This window comes from Tamandua tetradactyla, chromosome 4, assembly GCF_023851605.1.
Source record: "Tamandua tetradactyla isolate mTamTet1 chromosome 4, mTamTet1.pri, whole genome shotgun sequence".
In the NCBI taxonomy this organism is placed as follows: Eukaryota; Metazoa; Chordata; class Mammalia; order Pilosa; family Myrmecophagidae; genus Tamandua; species Tamandua tetradactyla.
This window is the reverse complement of record NC_135330.1, coordinates 192,833,332-192,851,779: the sequence shown is the minus strand read 5'-3', so window position 1 is coordinate 192,851,779 and position 18,448 is coordinate 192,833,332. Positions and strand designations below refer to the sequence as shown.

At 36.9% G+C, this 18,448-nt stretch overlaps 1 protein-coding gene and 1 long non-coding RNA gene across 6 annotated transcripts in view; one reads left to right on the top strand and one right to left on the bottom strand.

Moving 5' to 3' along the window:
• The window catches only part of LNX2 (ligand of numb-protein X 2), a 103,915-nt gene that overhangs the window by 13,549 nt on the left and 71,918 nt on the right, over positions 1 to 18,448 (top strand). For 4 of the 5 annotated variants that reach the window (XM_077158926.1, XM_077158927.1, XM_077158924.1 and 1 more), the window contains one exon: positions 6,553 to 6,655. The gene's annotated coding sequence lies outside the window, so the exon portion shown is untranslated. Of the gene's footprint in view, positions 1 to 4,301; positions 4,776 to 6,552; positions 6,656 to 18,448 lie in introns of those variants that run through there. The other variant, XM_077158925.1, reaches the window with a different exon arrangement.
• The window catches only part of LOC143681684 (uncharacterized), a 234,409-nt gene that overhangs the window by 187,840 nt on the left and 28,121 nt on the right, over positions 1 to 18,448 (bottom strand). The gene's annotated exons all lie outside the window — the stretch shown is intronic.

Genomic DNA, 18,448 nt, shown 5'->3' with positions numbered 1-18,448 from the left:
TTCACAATCACCCAGTTATGTTGTAAAAGCTATGTAGTTATGCAGTCATCTTCAAGAATCAAGGCTACTGGAATACAGTTCAACAGTTTCAGGTACTTCCCTCTTGCCACTCCAATACACCATAAACTAAAAAGAGATATCTACATAATGCATAAAAATAACCTCCTGAATAATCTCTCAACTCTGAAATCTCTCAGCCACTGAGACTTCATTTTATCTCATTTCTCTCTTCCCCCTTTTGGTCAAGAAAGTTTTCTCAGTCCTATGATGCCAGGTGCTGGCAAATCCCTAGATTTCTATCCTACGTTACTCCTGGAAGTCATGTCCCCACGTAGGGGGAAGGACAGTGAATTTACCTGCTAACTTGGTTTAGAGAGAGAGGCCACATCTGAGCAACAAAAGAAGTTCTCTGAGGGTGACTCTTAGGCATAATTGTGAGCAGGCTTAGCTTCTCCTTTTTTGCTAGTCTTTTTGACATTTTGTCAGCTTTTAATTTGTTTGCTAATCTCATCTGAATGATATTACCCTAAAAAAAGTGTTTTCTCATGGAGGAAATGTTAGCATTACCAAGCAGAAGTTGTCACTGCTAGATGTGATTATTTATGAGCTGAATGATTACTTAAACATAGTTTTAAAAAAACACTATAAATCATGATCCTGTTTGCTTACTCTTTTTTAAAAGAAGTGCTGAAAAAAATTAAAATATAGTTATCTTTATGATAACTTACAAGAATAGGGATATTTACTAGGTTCTTTTGATCTAGTTTTCTAGATCAAATATAGTACAACCATGTAAGAATATCTATTTGATACACTTGGTTTCTGCTTAAGACCTTGATTTATTAGGGAATATTAAAGTACAAATTGCGTTAAATTAAAAATTACTTGCTTAGCAAGTCTGCTTGCTAATTAGTAATGACTTGGTGCATTTTCCAGTGTTCATCAATTCTGTAGATTGTAACTTCACAGTATTAATATTTGTTGTAAGCACTTTTTTTTCTATAAAGGTGAGGGCAGTCTTTTCTTTTAATTCAATCGGAATATGATGTTAGAACTATTTGCTCTAAAAACCATCTTACTTTTTGCAATTCTTTTCTGCTTCTATGAAAAGATAAGTTTTGATAGATTCATAATCATATTTCTTCCCTGCTGCTTGCTGAAAAAGACTTTACAGATCAATTTGGGTTAAACCACATGATTGATGAAGAAGTAGGTTCCAAGTATAAAAGGCCACAGTCATGTTGTGGGACTCACAGTGAGGGGTTTAAAAAAAAATCGGTGGAACATTCAGATGGTTTTCATTATAATGTAGTTGAATGATTTTATAGAAACTGTGGTCTCAGCCAAAAATAAGGCCTGAGAGCTTTAAAAAGCTGGTTGCTTGCTCTTCTAGTTTGCTAACTGCCGGAGTGTGTGATATACCAGAAACAAAACGGCTTTTAAAGGGGAATTTATTAAGTTGCAAGTTTACATTCTAAGGCTGTGAAAGTGTCCCAATTAAAGCAAGTCTATAAAACTGTCCAAATTAAGGCACCGACAGGAGATTGGTTATATTTATGCAAGAAAGGCTGATGAAGTTCATGTTTCTCTCTCAACTGGAAAAGCACATGGTGAACATGGCAATGTCTCGTAGCTTTCTCTCCACTCTTATTGTTTCACGAAGCTCCCCCAGGGGCATTTCCCTTCTTCATCTCCAAAGGTCTCTGGCTGGGTGGGCTCTCCGCTTTTGTAGATCTTGGTGGCTCTGCTGTTCTTTCCAAAAAATATTTCCTCTTTTAAGGAATTCCAGTAAACTAATCAAGACCCATCTGTAGTGGGTGGAGTCACGTCTCCCTCTAATCAAAGGTTAATACCCACAATAGGGCGTGTGAAATCTCTGTGGAAATAATCTAATCAAATTTCCAACCTGCAGTACTGAATAGGGATTAAAAGAAAGGGCTGCCCCCATAAAATGGATCAGAATTCAAACATGGTTTTTCTGGGGTACATAATCCCTTCAAATCAGCACGCTTCCCACGAACTTTCTCCATTTCTCTATCTTCTATCTATCTATCTGTCTTTCAAATCTAGAAAAAGCACTTGTATTCTTTATATACTACTTCACCTTCTTTTATGTTTAATTTTAGTTAGTGGTCTTAGAGCTCAAGTGATGAAATATTCATGAGAGTAAGGGGATTTGAAGGATAATTGCTGCTTTGTTACAGAGCCTGGCACCCGAATAAGTATATATGCCTTGAATTTTGTAATAGACTGTCAGCAAGGCTTCTAATTTTACTTTGTTTAAACTCTTGTACTGATACTTATCTAATGAGGTTTTTTTTTACCTGTGTGGTTCTGTATATTTATTTTATTATGGCATTTATGAACAAGGAAGTATTTTTCAATGTAAGATGGCAATTTAGGAGCAAGCATAAGAAAGTGGGTTGCTGGAAAGTGATTAGCATCGTAGCTGAGGTGTTCTTTCTGTTGATCCTTTGAGCCCTAGGTTTCATTTCTTTCTATTTTTTTTTTAAGTTTAATTTGTGGAATAAAATAATTTTTCAGTTTTTGTATTTTACAAATAATTAAATGATAGAATGCTTGGTAATAGATATTCACAGAAAATCTGGAAAGTAAATAAGCCAGAGAAAGAAAAAAATCATATGAAATCCCTTCTACCAGATATATACCATATCTCTATCCATTGGTTACTTTCGTGGTTGTTGGACAATCTTCCTAATCTATAGTAAAATTTATGATGAATGAAATTTATGATGCCCTTTATAGTGTTGAAGGACTTCCACTAACACCTCCTTACCTGCTGTCCTTTTTACTTTCTCTTTCTTTGAACAGTCTAGACAGTAAAGCTTTCATTTAAAATCTGAGAGACACTTAAGCCTTCATTTCCAGCACTATTACTTGAACTCTGTTTTTTTGTATGCTGTATGGTGGGGTCACATTTCATTATTATTTTTCCATATGAGTATCCTGTTATTGTGTACTATTTGTTGAATTTTTGTTTGCTTGTTTTTTGTTTGTTTGCTTTGCTTGTTTGTTTTTTTGGAAAGTGCATAGACCAGGAATTGAACCCGGGTATCCTGCATGGCAGACGAGAATTCTACTACTGAACTACCCTTGCATCCTACTTGGACGTTTTTTGCAGCCATTACGGATCAAAACTGTTACCCAGAACAGGAACAGAAAGATAGAAACAGAGTCCGAAGTGGAGAAAACAGCCCATTTTGTAGAATGCATTCAATTTTGGATGGCCCCGTGCAGTGCCCATTAGCTGAGGAGTGTTTGTACTACGTTGCCACTTTGTACTCATTGGCCAGTTTACTCATTAACCAGTGGGCATCTCTGTTGGCTGGGCTTCCTCTCCCTGTCTGTGTGGGGAAAACAGGGTTACTGTGCCCTGTGCTTTGTTTACATAAACACATTTTTATTATGGAAAATATTTCAGAAAATAAATTAGTGCTCTGTGGCGTGGTACTAATAGGATGTATGTGTGTTAAAATTGCACTTGGACATGTACTTTTGGTAGGCTCATTCATTGTAGTCATTTTTTTTCCCATTATGTTAAAGTTTATCATTGTAAGGTGTAATGACATTGAGTTAGTCAGGAAGCTTTTTCTTAAAGCTTTTTGCTCCATTTCTGGCATTTGGGGAGAAGGAAGATCAAATACAGCTATGTAGGGATTGTCTGCCTCTTGGTTTATTATGGACAGGTAAGAGGTAGTGTATAAAAAGAAGGATCTGGGTGGGCCACAGTGGCTCAGCAGGCAGGGTTCTCACCTGCTATGCCTTGAGACCTGGGTTCAATTCCTGATGCCTGCCCATGTAAAAAAGAAGAAGTATCTGGCCATTTTTTAAACACTTTACCTATTCAAGCACTGCTAGTGGATTTCATAAGTTACTATTGTTAATGTGTCTTTGTTGTCAGCAGATGTCTATTTAATAATTTGGATACTTTCCTGATGGGTTTGTAATAGTATAGATTACATAAGCATATCCTATTGAAAATGGTCATAATATACCCAAGCAGTGATTTGCTTTTGTTTCTAGGACAGTCAGGCTATTTTTACAAGCTAATCCAGAATATGAAATTATACCATGGTGCATTTTTGTTTTATTGTATGTAGTGTCATCTGGTGCTATTCTTGTACCCCCAGAACTTAATTTAAAAACATTACCTGCAGTTCCCAAAAGGAATTATGTTGGGAAAGGTGAAGAAATTCTTTTAATGTTGAAAAAAGGAAATAGATTTAAAATTGAAACTTTGCCAGTCAATATTCTGTTTAGCAAATGTTTTATGGCTCATGTTATTAATTTAAATTACCGATTATTACATGAGCCATAATTGTTTGTGCTATCAAATAGAGAAATAAACAGAAAGCTGGTATTATGACATTAGTTTCCTAAGTAACAGAGCTAATATTTGACTGGATTGGGTGTTCATGAGACACTAAGTCAAAGTATAGTTTACATCTAGAAATGGATAGCAGTTTACATAGAAGTTACATATAAAATTTATGATACTATAATTTTCTCTTAATACTGTCCTACATTTTGTGTATCTCTTGATTGTGTGTCATAATAGTTGTCTTATAAATAGATTTCAACTTAAAAGTGCTTAAAATGTTAATGTTTCACATCCAGTAGAATGACTAAAATTAAGAAAACCAGCACCACCAAATGTTGGCAAGGATTATGGAGCAATCGGAACTTATACATTCTTGAAGGGAATGTAAAATGGTACACTCACTGTGGGAAATATCTGGCAGTTTCTTAAAAACGTAAGCGTGTACCTACCCTATGACCCAACCCTTGCATTTTACGTGGAAGTGATATGAAAAGATAAGTTCATAGAAAGACTTGCGCAAGAACATTTATAGCAGCTTTTATTCATCATTGCCAAAAACTAGAAACAGCCCAGTTGTCCATCAATAAGAGGATGATACAAATAAAATACTACTGAACAATGAAAAGAAAAGATCTTGCTAATTTACATCATAACATCGATGAATCTTAAAAACATTTTGCTGAGTAAAGAAGCCTTATCCCAAAGAAAAGTGTTCCTATTTGTATGATATTCTAGATCAGGGTAAACTAATCTGTGATGGAATAATCAGAACAGTGGTTGCTTCTAAGGGTGATAGAGATAGGGATAGTGAATAACTTGGAAGGGGCATGCCGGAACTTTCTTGGTGATGATAATAATCTATATCTTAATAGTGGTTTATGTCATGTAGATGGCATACTTTTGTCTAAAACCTAATGAATGCACATGAGACTTGCACATTTTTGCGTTTAAGTTTTACTTCAAAGAAAAAAATGTAAACAAATGTTGAGCTTCGGTTAATGATATGCATGTGTGATAGTTAGAGAAAAGTGTAATGACTTCAAAGTACATATAAAGATAAAAGGGATGAAAGACTAGATAGCTAGGTGATGAAGCAAGTAGAGTAAAATGTTCATGGTAGAGTGTACATTACAGTAAGTATACAGGTGTTTACTGTAAAAAAATTTACTTTGCTGTATGTTTGAAGTTTGTTCTATAAATTATTGGAAATACTAGTTGATGGGAGAACTTTTGGTGGTGTGTTCATGCAAGATGTATTGTTTTATAAACTTTATTTTGTTTTTCTTTGCTTTGATATTTTTATCCTGACTATATATGTGAACTTGTGACTGAGAATTATACAAATCAGAGCCTTATTTGAGGAGTCATAGTGTAGAGAAGTGTCATTCTAACTCATCAGCACAATTCTCTTTCTTTGGGGTTGTCATCACAGTTTCTCTCTCTTTTTCTTTTTCTTTTTTTTCTTTTTTCCTTTTTTTTTTTACAATAAGTAGAGCCAAATGACTCTAAATGATTGTTATAAATTGTATAGCTTCTCTGAGATTGTATTCTCATGTTACTCATCTAATGCCTGTTTTTTCTTTAATGATGGGGAAGAAGGGAACTGTAAATATTTTGAGATTTCACATGCCACTGAACATGGACTTTGGAATTAAATGGACAAAAGTTGGAATCCTACTTCAGACATTTACAAACTAGTTTTTAACCCTCTGAACCTCTTTTTCCTTGTATATAAAATGACAATGGCAACTGCTGCTTCACTTTTATTGGAAAGATTAAATAAAAATAATACTTGTAAGGCAACTAGCATAGTGTCTGGCATACAGTAATAGTGAATAGTGAGAGTGATGAAAGAGTGGTTAAATCAATGAAAATGAACTTCAAGGCTCTTCCAGGTTGTTTGCTTATTAAGCAGTAAGGTAATAAGCTTAGGTAAGAATTAGCCAAGTGCATGATTAACTTTGAATGGACACTTAAGACCCAGGAACGATAACCTGAGAAATCTATGGATTGCTCTCTAGACACATTGGATCAATATGGTGCCTCAAAAATGAGTAATGTGCATTTAGTGACTAGGAAAGGAGAGAAAGTTAAAGTAGTAACATTTGTTGTTTTTTTTTTTTTTTTTTGGTATCCAGCATCCATTCACCTTAATTCAAGTCACAGCTTCTGATTTCCTTTTTTGGGACTCTCCCCTTTCTCTTCTTTAGAGTATGTGCTTCTGGCAAAGTTGACTCAACACCTTGTTTCAGAAGTAACCCAGAATTGGCCCATTAAAGCATCACATGGCACTGGTTACAGTCATCATTCAAGGTAGGTACATGGATCCAAGTCCAGTCATCAGAGATGGTAAGATATAATTCTAGGGCTTTGGCTATATTGTGGAAGTCATAGGGCTATGACTATGTGATCCTAGAACTGCTGGGGGCTGGCCAAGAATGAACCCAATCCAGAGGAAGCAGAGTTGGGACAGAGTCATGCCGATCTTGGTTTTTTATTGTTGCTTTATTTTTTTCTGTAAGCCAGTTTGAGTTGGGATTTCTGTCATTTGTAGCTGAAAGAATCCTGTACACAGATGCTCACCCAGTATGTTTTCATCAGTAGCATTGCTTAAGGGCTTCCTTACTCACCAAGTATTCTACAGTTGTGCTTAAATATCTCTGTGTCGCAGATGTTTAGCTTATATAGTGGTTATCTACTGGAAGTTCTGTGAGGGAAGGCATTAACTTATTCCTGTAATCCATGTTTTTCATCCTCATTGAAACAGCTGTGTCTGTGCTGAACAATCCAGTGGCCACTAGCTTTATGTGGTTATTGGGCATTTGAAATGTGGCCAGTCCTGATGGAGATTTGCTTTAAATGTAAAATACACACCAGATTTCAAAGACTTGGAATGAAAAAAGAATGTATGCTACAGCATTAATGGTTTTCTTTTTTAAATAAAAATAACCAAATTTAATTTTTTTATTTTTAGTTTTCAAAGCAAACAAGTAGTTACAGGACAGCTCCCAGAGTTTGTCATGAGCTGCCATACCATCCTCTCAGATTTTTTTTCTAGCTGCTCCAGTATATAGGGGCTAGAAGGAATACTTTTTTTTATCATCACAATCTACTTTTCTTTTTTGTGAAAAATGGCATATACAAAAAGGTGATAAATTTCAAAGCACAGCACAACAATTAGTTGTAGAACAGATTTCGGAGTTTGGTAGGGGTTACAGTTAGGTTTTTACTTCTAACTGCTCTAAGATACTGGGGACTAAAAGAAATATCAATTTAATGATTCCGCAGTCATGTTAATTTGTTAAAGCCTACCGTCTCTGCATAACTCCACCATCACCTTTGATCTTTCTATCCCTCTCTTTAGGGATATTTGGGCTATGGCCATTCTAACTTTTTTATGTTGGAAGAGGCTGTCAATAATATGGGGTAGGGAGATGGAGCTAGCTGAGACGCTGGGCCCTCTAGGTTTCAAGCCTTATCTTAATCTGATCCAAGGACCCATCTGGAGGTTGTAGGTTTCTGGAAAGTTGCCCTAATGCATGGAGCCTATGTAGAATCTTATATATTGCCCAGATGTTCTTTAGGATTGGCTGGAATGGTTTTGGTTGGGTTTGTCAAATTATGATAGGTAGCAATATGTAACTGAAACTTGCGTGAGGGTGACTTCCAGAGTAGCCTCCTGACTATTTGAGCTCTACCAGCCACTGATGCTTTATTAGTTACACCTCTTTTCCCTCTTTTACTCAGGATGGGATTGTTGATCCCACGGTGCCAGGGCCTTACTCACCCCTGGGAGTCATCTCCCACAGCGCCAGGGAGACTTTCACACCTGAACATCATGTCCCACGTAGTGGGGAGGGCAATAATTGCACTTGCTGAGTTGGGCTTAGAGTGAGGCCACATATGAGCAATAAACGAGGGCCTCCAGAAGTAACTCTTAGGAATACCTTTAGGTAGGCTGAGCTTCTCCATTACTACATAAGCTTCACAAGAATAAGCCTCAAGGGTGCACAGGTAGTTTAGTGGTTAGAATGCCCGCCTTTCATGCGGGAGACCCGGGTTCGATTCCTGGACCATGCACCCCCCCCAAAAAAAGAATAAGCCTCAAAATCAAGGGCTTGACCTATTGATTTGGGTGTCCCAAATGTTTGACACAGCATCAGGGGATTCCCTGATGGTAAAGTTTAATAGTTCCATATTTTTTCTCCCATCCCTCAAGGGACTTTGCCAATGCTTTTTGATTATCTGCTTAATATAAATAATATAATGTATCCAGGCATTACATTAAGCTATATAGGATTAAAGGCCCTCATTCTTATTCTGGGCTCCCTGTGTTTCACTTGTTCAAATGAGCCATCCAGACAGCTCATTAATAATTTTTAATATAATGATTCATGTTGAGATAATTTTGGATATATTGTGTTGAGTAAATTTCAATATTAAAATGAATATCACCTGTTTCTTCTTTCGCTTTTTAATGTGACTATTAGAAAGTTTAAAATGCTACATTGCTACCTTATAGTTCTGTTGGATAGTTCTGATCCAGATGCTTAATCCCTCCATTTTTTTCTCCTAGTCAACCAAGCCCTCCTGTCTCGACCTAGAGAGGCATTCAGCGTGACATAGAGATTATGAGCCTAACCTCAATATTGTCTCCCCTTGAGGTATCCTGAGTAACATACCAGTAATTGGGAGTTGCCGATATATTTTTAAAACATTTTTTCAAGCATCCACTATGTGTTGGCAACATGCTAGGTGCTAAGCATAGAGCCTTGTGAACTCATCTCATCCCTGCAGAGTTCCCAGTTTTTCTCCATTGTCTCTGGTAGGCTTTCTTGCAGTTTTCTTGACCTTCCTCAGGTTTTAGCTAAATCATCACATCCTCAGTGAAGCTTGCTTTGACCCTCCTTGTTAAATGCTGTACTAATGTATTATATGCTGTCATCATTTTATATATAATTGTGTTGTTGGCTAATTATAATTTTTGTTCTAGACTAAACTGTGTGAGGGCAGGCCCTGGGTCTGGCTAGCTCTGCCCCATCACTCTGTCCCCTAGCACATGCCTGGCACACAGCATGCTATCAAGTATTTGTTGGATGAATCCATGAATTTTCTGGTGCTTAATTTATGTACCAGGTAATTATGTGCCATGCTAGTTAACTGTTAGGGGAAAACAAGATAATGTGTTTCTTTTTTTAAAATACCTACTATGTTTTACCCTTAGGTTTTCTTCATCGGGACTTAGTTTCTATAGAAATAGCATCCAAAAGGATGTCAGCATTGCTGTAATACTCTCTGGGTGATATTTGCTGTCACTCTTAGCCAAGACCCACGAATTTAAATAGATAATATGTTTCTTGAGTCTGTTATCCAAAGTGTAAAAATTTAATTTGGGGAAAGTTGTTAAATATTCACTTTTTTTCTTTACCTTTTTTAAAGTCCTTTCAATTAAAGTAGTTTGCTGGAAAGCAGAAGAGTTGTTAAAGTATGGGTGTTGTCCTGTTTCTACCAGGTATGCTTGTTTGCTTTAGTCTTCTTTTTTTTGTTTTTAACTCTTTTTTTATTGTATAGTATAACATATATACAAAGCAAAGAAATAAAAAAGCAATTGTTTTCAAAGCACTCTTCAAAAAGTGGTTACAAGATAGATTCCAGAGTTTGTCATGGGCTACCATATGATTTTTTTGGGAAGTTTGAGCAGAATTGTTGTTATTTCTTTTTAGAATGTTTGATAAAATTCCCCTGTGAAGCCATCTGGCCTTGGGCTTTTCTTTGTGGGAAGATTTTTGATCACTGATTGAATCTCTTTACTTATGACTGGTTTGTTGAGATCTTCTATTTCTTCCTAAATCAGTGTAGATTGTTTGTGTGTCTCCAGGAATTTGTCCATTTTATCTAAGTTGTCTAGTTTGTTGACATATAGTCGTTCATAGTATCCTCTTATGATTTCTTTTATTTCTTCAGGGTCTGTGGTGATGCTCCCTTTCTCATTTCTGATTTTGTTTATTTGCATCCTCTTTTTTCTTTGACAGTTTTGCTAGTGGCCCATCAATTTTATAGGTTTTCTCAAAGAGCCAACTTTTGGTTATACTGATTCTTTCTATGTTCTTTTGTTCTCCCAATCATTTACCTCTGCTTTAATCTTTGCTATTTTCTTCTGTTTGCTTTGGGATTAGCTTGCTGTTTTTTCTCAAGTTCCTCCAGGTGTGCTGTTAAGTCCTTAATTTTTGCTTTCTTGTTTTTTAATATAGGCATTTAGGGTAATAAATTTCCCTCTCAGCACAGCCTTTGCTGCATCCCATAAGTTCTGATAAGTTGTATTCTCATTTTCATTCATCTCCAGATAGCAAGTGATTTCTCTAGCAATTTCTTCTTTGACCCACTGGTTGTTTAAGAGTGTGTTATTTAATCTCCATATATTTGTGAATGTTCTCATTCTTTGGTGGTTATTGAGAGCCATCTTCATCCCATTGTGATCAGAGAAAGTACTTTGAATAATTTCAGTGTTTTCAAATTTATAAAGACCTGTTTTGTGCCCCAGCATATGATCTATCCTGGAGACTGTTCCATGAACACTAGAGAAGAATGTATATTCTTGTGCTTTGGGGTGCAATGACCTATATATGTCTGTTAGGTCTAATTCATTTATTAAGATATATAACTTCTCTATTTTGTTGTTGATTTTCTGTCTGTTTGTTCTATCTATAGAGGTGAGTGGTGTATTAAAGTCTCCTACTATTATTGTTGAATATCGTTCGCTCCCTTCAGTTTTTCCAATGTCTGTCTCATGTATCTTGGAACTCCTTGATTGGAATTAACCCTTTAGTTAGTATATAGTGTCCTTCTTTGTCTCTTATGATGTCTTTACATTCAAAGTCTATTTTGTCCAATATTAGTATAGCTACTCCTGCTTTCTTTCGGTTACAACTTGCGTCATAAATCTTTTTCCATCCTTTCACTTTCAATCTATTTGTATTCTTGTGTCTAAGATTAGTCTCTTGTAAGCAGCATATAGCTGGATTATATTCCTCAATCCATTCTGCCAACCTGTGTCTTTTAATTGGTAAATTTAGTCTGTTAACATTCAAAGTTACTTCAGAAAAAGGTGTTTCTTGATTCCATCATCTTATTTTTTTAGTTTATCTAATAGATCTGTATATTCTTTTCCCTCTTTCTCTTTGTATTCTTTAAATAACCCTTAGTGGTACTCTTCAATTCTGTGCCCACCTCTAGACCTTACTCTCCTGTCTTTTTTTTGTTTTTCAGCTGGCAGAACTCCTTTTAGTATATCTTGTAGGGCCAGTCTCTTGTTGACAGATTCTTTCAGGACTTGTTTGTCTGTGAAAACATTAATCTTTCCCTCAGTTTTGAAGGACAGTTTGGCTGGGTGCAGAATTCTTGGCTGGAAGTCTTTCTCTTTCAGGATCTTGAATATATCATACCACTACCTTCTTACCTCCAGGGTGCTAGCTGAGTGGTTTGAACTCAGTCTTATTTTGTTTCCCTTGTATGTAGTAGATTGTTTTTCTCTTGCCATTTTTAGGATATTCTGCTTCTATTTTGACATTTGACTGACTGATTAGTATGTGCCTTGGGGAAGGCCTATTTGGATTTATTCTGTTTGGAGTTTATTGGGTTTCTTTGACTTGTATATTATGTCAGAGTTTATTGGGCTTCTTTGACTTGTATATTTATGTCCTTTATGAGGATTGGGAAACTTTGCCCCATTATATCCTCAACTACTCTTCCTAGCCCTTTACTGCTCTCTTCTCTTTCTGGGACACCATTGATCTTAGATTTGTGCACTTTGTTTTGTCTATCATTTCCCTGAGTTCCAATTCAATTTTTCCATCTTTTTTGCCATTTGTTGTTTTGAGTTTTCAAAGTCAATTATCCTTTCCTCTATATCATTTATTCTTTCTTCTGTCTCTTTAAATCTGGTGTTATGTGCCTCTAGTATGTTTTTTATTTGATCAACAGATTATTTAACCTCTGTGATAGCCACTATTTTTCCATTTATTCCTTCAAATTCCTGTTTATGCTCTTCTGCTGTCTTCTTGATCTCCTTTATGTCATTTGCTATTCCACTTATTTTATTAAGTAGAGTTGTATGAACATCTTTGGTTAGTTGTTCCAATGTCTGATGTTTTAATTTGGTCATTTAGGCAGGGCTATATCTGTCTGCATTGTAATATGGTTAATGATCTTCTGCTGTCTTTGTGGCATGTAAATATCTTGATTAATTTACTTTGGGAGTTGATTTCTTTCAGTAGTCTAAGGCCTTGTGTTTGCAGGATGCTTGTACAGCAGGGAGCAGGGCACGGGGTGGGGCAGTCAGTGCGGTGATTTCTTTCAGAGCAGTTGTAGGCACAGGTTGGGGGTGTTGCATTGGTGCTTGTGAACATGGGAGCCCAGTGGCCAGGAAGGATGTAGCTGTGCGGGTGCACCAGTCTGGGGGGCATAACCCTGGTGTGCGCTGGTCTAAGGCACAGGGCCCATTGTTTGCATGCGTAGAGCTGTGGCAGCAGGTTGGCCTTATGCCTTTGTGGATTGGGGGCACATATGACCCAGCTGTGCAGGTTGGCACTTTCTCAGAGCTGGGAAGTGAGGCTGAGGACCGTGCACATGCACAGTTCTAGGACTGCTGTAAAGTGGAACTCCCAGAGCTGAATGACGTGATTTAGGGCCCGTGCGCATGCGTGGGCCTGGGAGTGCCTTAAGTGGATGCGCAGAGCTCAGGGAGGGCAGAGTGAGGCTGTGTGACACTGCGGGGGAGGCAGGGGTAGCCTAGCTATGGAGGTTATTGTCCGCAGCCTTAATGTACTTGCAACAGCCTGCAGGGAACAGGGAGGGGGAGGTAGTGTTCAGGAGGGGTTCAGGAGAGCTGGGTTGGGCTGCACTTGGGGTGGGGGTGGGGGGGTGCTTGGAGCTCGGGGAATGGGAGCAGTTGGTGGGGTATGAGGTGAGTTGCCGGTCACGGGGCTGCGCTGGTGATGGTAATGCGCCCAAGGAACGCAGCTTGGCTTAGTTCCTAGTCCCGGGCTGTGCACTTCTACGGGCTTCATGCCTTCATGCAGGCTCCAACTTTCTGCCTCTCAACTTCTTGGCCTCTGCAACCCGGGCTGCCCCACATGGTGTAGAAGACTCTCTCAGGTCAGCTATACTCCTGAATCACCCCCTCAGTCGCCTTCCTGTCCCTTCTCTAACTTTTCTGTGGAGCAGGGCTAATCTTCAATTGCTCTATTCGACCATCCTCAGGGAAGTCCTGCTTTAGTCTTCATTGTGTACTATTTATTTTCTTTCCTAATGGTGGTTTTGTAAATATGGATTACTAATTGGCCTTTACATTGTTGGGTAAAATTATGTTATTTATAATGTAAGTGAACTTCTCTTATTAGAAATTTAAGTTCAGATGGCATTGAGGCTGCTAATAGGTAGGAATAGAGGCAGTTATATCCAAACTGTTTATATAACCCAAAGTTATTGGCCAGAAAAAACATGTGGGATCCCAGAGCTTGAAGCATAAATTTGCAAGATTGTGGCAGATACTCTTGGTTGTATTGTTGTGATCAAGAAACAAAGGCTCTTTTTTGATACCTGAATCTTAAAGGCTTAGAAAGAAAAGCCTTAAGCATGGCCAAAATATTTCTCTATAGGTCCATTTATATAGGAAGGTCTCATTGAGAACCTTTGTAAAAATTTTGTACCACTGGCAGTTGTAAATGAATGTTTTCCAAGAAGCTTTTAGAGAGGTTGGTGGACAGCTCAAAAATCGAGATGCTAGTCACACTAGTTTTATGTTCATACAGATAGATTTAATATCTGAACATAGAAGCACAGTTATTTGAATGTTGTGAATATAAAAAGGAATGCCAATTTTGAAGTCTCCATTTAATCCCAATAAAGATCAAAAACTGAAAATGGAAAATTCCGGGGAGATTAAGAAATGAGGTTTATCTAGCAATTTGATGCTTTTATATATAAGCAGCAATTATGTATTTCCTTTTGGAGATTAGTATCTCTGATTCTGACAACAAGAGGTAATTAATTTCCCTGCAGATCTGTCATCCATTTTTTTAAGTAAACGTGTATGTGCTTGTGTGTATCGGTATGGGTGTATTTAGACCTGTGTATGTGTATATATGCATATGGGTATATGTATACTCTGCCTTGTGCAACCTTGAGATGTTTATTATTCTATACTATGTGTTTTTATGTTACATTTATTTTAGGAACTGTAGCTCTGGAATCTGACTGCCTGGTTTGAATCCTGGTTCCATCAGTTGCTAGCTTTGGGACCTTGGGCATAGTTCTTAAGGATTCTTACTCTGTTTCCTCATTTGAAAAATGAGAATGGTAATAATAAAATCTAGCTTAGGGTTATTGTGAAGAATGAACCTGTTAATTCCTCATCTCAGTTATATCATATCTGATGCATGGAAAGCACTCAATAAATGGAAACCATTGTAATTATCTCCCCAAATGTATTCCTTTGCTGTGTCAAAATTGCCCTCCTATGAAGTAATTCCTGTTTAATTTAACTTTATGACATTGGTCCTGTCCCCTGTTGTCTAACAACAGAAATCCTGATATTCTGTCTTCATCCCGTGTTCTTGTTCTCATCACTTTTTCTAATTTAATTACCTGTCTTTCAGTCTTCTGCCGCTGCTGTGTTTTTGTTTAGGTAATTAGGCATTGATATTTCAAGCAGAGATGGACTATAATTGTTGACAATGGGTTGTTATGGGTTTTTTGTTTTGTTTTATTCTTTTAAAACAGTGTTGAGCCTCCTTAAAACAGTGTTGAGCCTCCCCCACCCTGGTAATGTGCTAGAATATTTGAGGTGAAAGAATATTTAAAGATCATCTAACCCAGTGCCTTAGATTTTCAGAGCAGAAGATTAGGGCATAGGGCTGTAACTCTTCCTGTTGATGAATGTTCTAGTTTGCTGGCTGCCAGAATGCAATATACCAGAAACAGAATGGCTTTTAAAAAGGGGAATTTAATAAGTTGCTAGTTTACAGTTCTAAGGCCAAGAAAATTTCCCAATTAAAACAAGTCTATAGAAATGTCCAATCAAAGGCATCCAGGGAAAGATACCTTGGTTCAAGAAGGCCGATGAAGTTCAGGGTTTCTCTCTCAAGTGAGAAGGTGCGTGGCGAACACAGTCAGGGCTTCTCTCTCTGCTGGAAGGGCGCATGGCGAACACGGTGTCATCTGCTAGCTTTCTCTCCTGGCTTCTGGTTTCATGAAGCTCCCCGGGAGGCGTTTTCCTTCAACTCCAAAAGTCGCTGGCTGGTGGACTCTCTGCTTCTCGTGACTATGTTGTTCTGCTCTCTCTCTCTCTTTCTCCAAAATGTTTCCCCTTTATAGGACTCCAATAAACCAATCAAGACCCACCCAAATGGGTGGAGACATGTCGTCACCTAATCCAATTTAACAACCACTCTTGACTAAATCACATCATCCAGGGAGATGATCCAATCACAGTTTCAAACATACAATATTGAACAGGAATTATTCTACCTTTATGAAATGGGATGTTGGTTAAAACATGGATTTTCTAGGGGGCATACTTCCTTTCAAACCAGCACAATGAACATGGGTTTTAAATCTTGTAAGACATTTTATTTCACAGAGGTTATAGTTCACAGATTAAAATAAGAATTGAGCTATTTTATTTTGTGGTTTTTTTTTTGCATGGGCAGGCACTGGAAATCAAACCCGGGTCTTTGGCATGGCAGGCAAGAACTCTGCCTATTCTTCCACCATGGCCTGCCTGTATTTTGTGTTTTTTTGAGATATCAAGAAATTCTTATATTTTTGACTGAGGAACTTAGTCTTAAATTATATAAGACTATAGATGTATTTTGATGGGAAATATGAGGAAAGTTTATATTTTTCTTTGATATGTCCTTGATGGGACCTTTTTTTCAAAATATTTCCATTTAATCAAATCTGGTAAATCTTTTGAAAGCCATTATGAACCACAAAAATAGGTTGAATGGAGACTGAAATCTATTCAGTTAATAGAATTCTGAGTAAGTACTCAATTTTGTTTGGCATATGAAGAAAATAATCATGGTAAAGATACCATGAAGATCCTTGTATTCCACCCCTGCTGTGCTCCCACTGTGAACGAGCTGAGAAGCTGGAAAACCTGTCTACATGTGCCCTATCCCTGTGTAGTTGTTGTTTTATATATATTTTTCTCTCTTTCCTTTCTTCATTTATCAAATTGTGACACAGTTTTTTTTTATTTGAAAAGTAGGGCGTTGCTTCTTTTTTAAAAAAAATTTTTATTGAGGAATCTTCACACACATATAGCCCATACACGGTATACAATCAGTGGCTCACAGTATCATCACATAGTTTTGTATTTGTCACCATGAAATTTTTAGAACATTTGCATCACTCCAGAAAAAATTTAAAAGAAAAAATTCATCCATCCCATATCCCTTACCCCTCCCTCTCATTGACCACTAGTATTGTAACCTACCCATCTTTTTTATCTTTGTCCTTCCACCCCATTATTTATATATTTTTTATCCTTATTTTTTTTTCTCATCTGTCTGTACCCTGGATGAAAGCATCAGACACAAGGTTTTCACAGTCACGTGGTCATATTGTAGAAGCTATATCATTATACAATCATCTTCAAGAATCAAGGCTATTGGAACACAGTTCAGCAGGTTCAGATACTTCCCTCCAACCATTCCAATATACCATAAACTAAAAAGGGATATGTGTGAAATGCATAAGACTAATCCACAGGATAATCTCTTGACTCTGTTTGAAATCTCCTGGCCACTGAGACTTTATTTTGTCTCATTTCTCTCTCCCCCGTTTTCTCAATCCCATGATGTTCTGTCCCAATGTTGCCAGGGAGATTTATACCCCTGGGAGTCATGTCCCACCTAATAGGGAGGGAAAATGAGTTCACCTGCTGAGTTGACTTAGTAGAGAGGTCATTTATGAGCAACAAAAGAGATTCTCTTAGGCATAATTGTAAGTATGTTTAGCTTTTCCTTTGCAGGAATAAGTTTTACAGGGGCGAATCCCAAGATTGAGGGCTCAGCCTATTGAATTGGTTGTCCCCAGTGCTTGCAAGAATATCAGGAACTTCCCACATGGGGAAGTTGAATATTTCCTCCTTTCTCTCCATTCTCCCATGGGGACTTTAGGGCATTGCTTCTTAAAAAACGAATGAACTTTCTTTTTATTGTACAAGATAAACATGGTCATTTTAAAAGACTTAGCAAATAGGAGTAAACCAGGTAGCCAATGATTTTTAATTAACTAATATAAATGAGCATAATTTTTGGCTTCAAAAACTGAAAGTAAATATTTTTAAATGATAACCCTATTCAAATTTTTAAAAAGGCAATTGCCTAGGCAGGTGATGGATAGAAGATGATAGTAGTTGGAGGACAATGTTTTAAAAATCAACAATTCACTTATATTAACTCCTTTTCTATCACAAGTTGATATACTCAGTAATATTTATATACTTTTTCCATTTCTCCTTTAACTTTGAAATTTAATATTTGTTGTCTGAAGTATTTGTGAATTATATGGTATAAAGACTACATTTATTACCCTTTATGATTATTGAGCATGCATTATAACTAATATTTTCTATTTACATTTGAGTAGTTAATAAAATTTCATCTACTTTTAAAATAGTACATAATTATACTAAGCCAGACTGCAAGTTATTATATAATTAAATAATGTGTATATTGTACACTTCACTCCCCCACATACATACACAACACAGCACTTTTCATATGCATTTTTGTGCTTCTCCAATCCTTGAAATATGTGGCTAGGAGGGCACAGTTAGCATCCAGATGAATAATAAACATGGTGTTAAGCTGTTTATACCATATGTTAGCAAATGCTAAATAACTAGAAATGCTATAAATATATGTAAGGTAGTTGCAATATAGAGTAATTATGTGAATTCATTGATAAATTTTTTAAAGGAAAGTTGAATTTTAAAAATTTCTGTGTTTCATGAATGAAGACCTAGGAAATATATTTTTCATATTTCCTGAACTGGATTTCCTACTGGCAGAAAGACTATAGGTATTCTTAGAATGA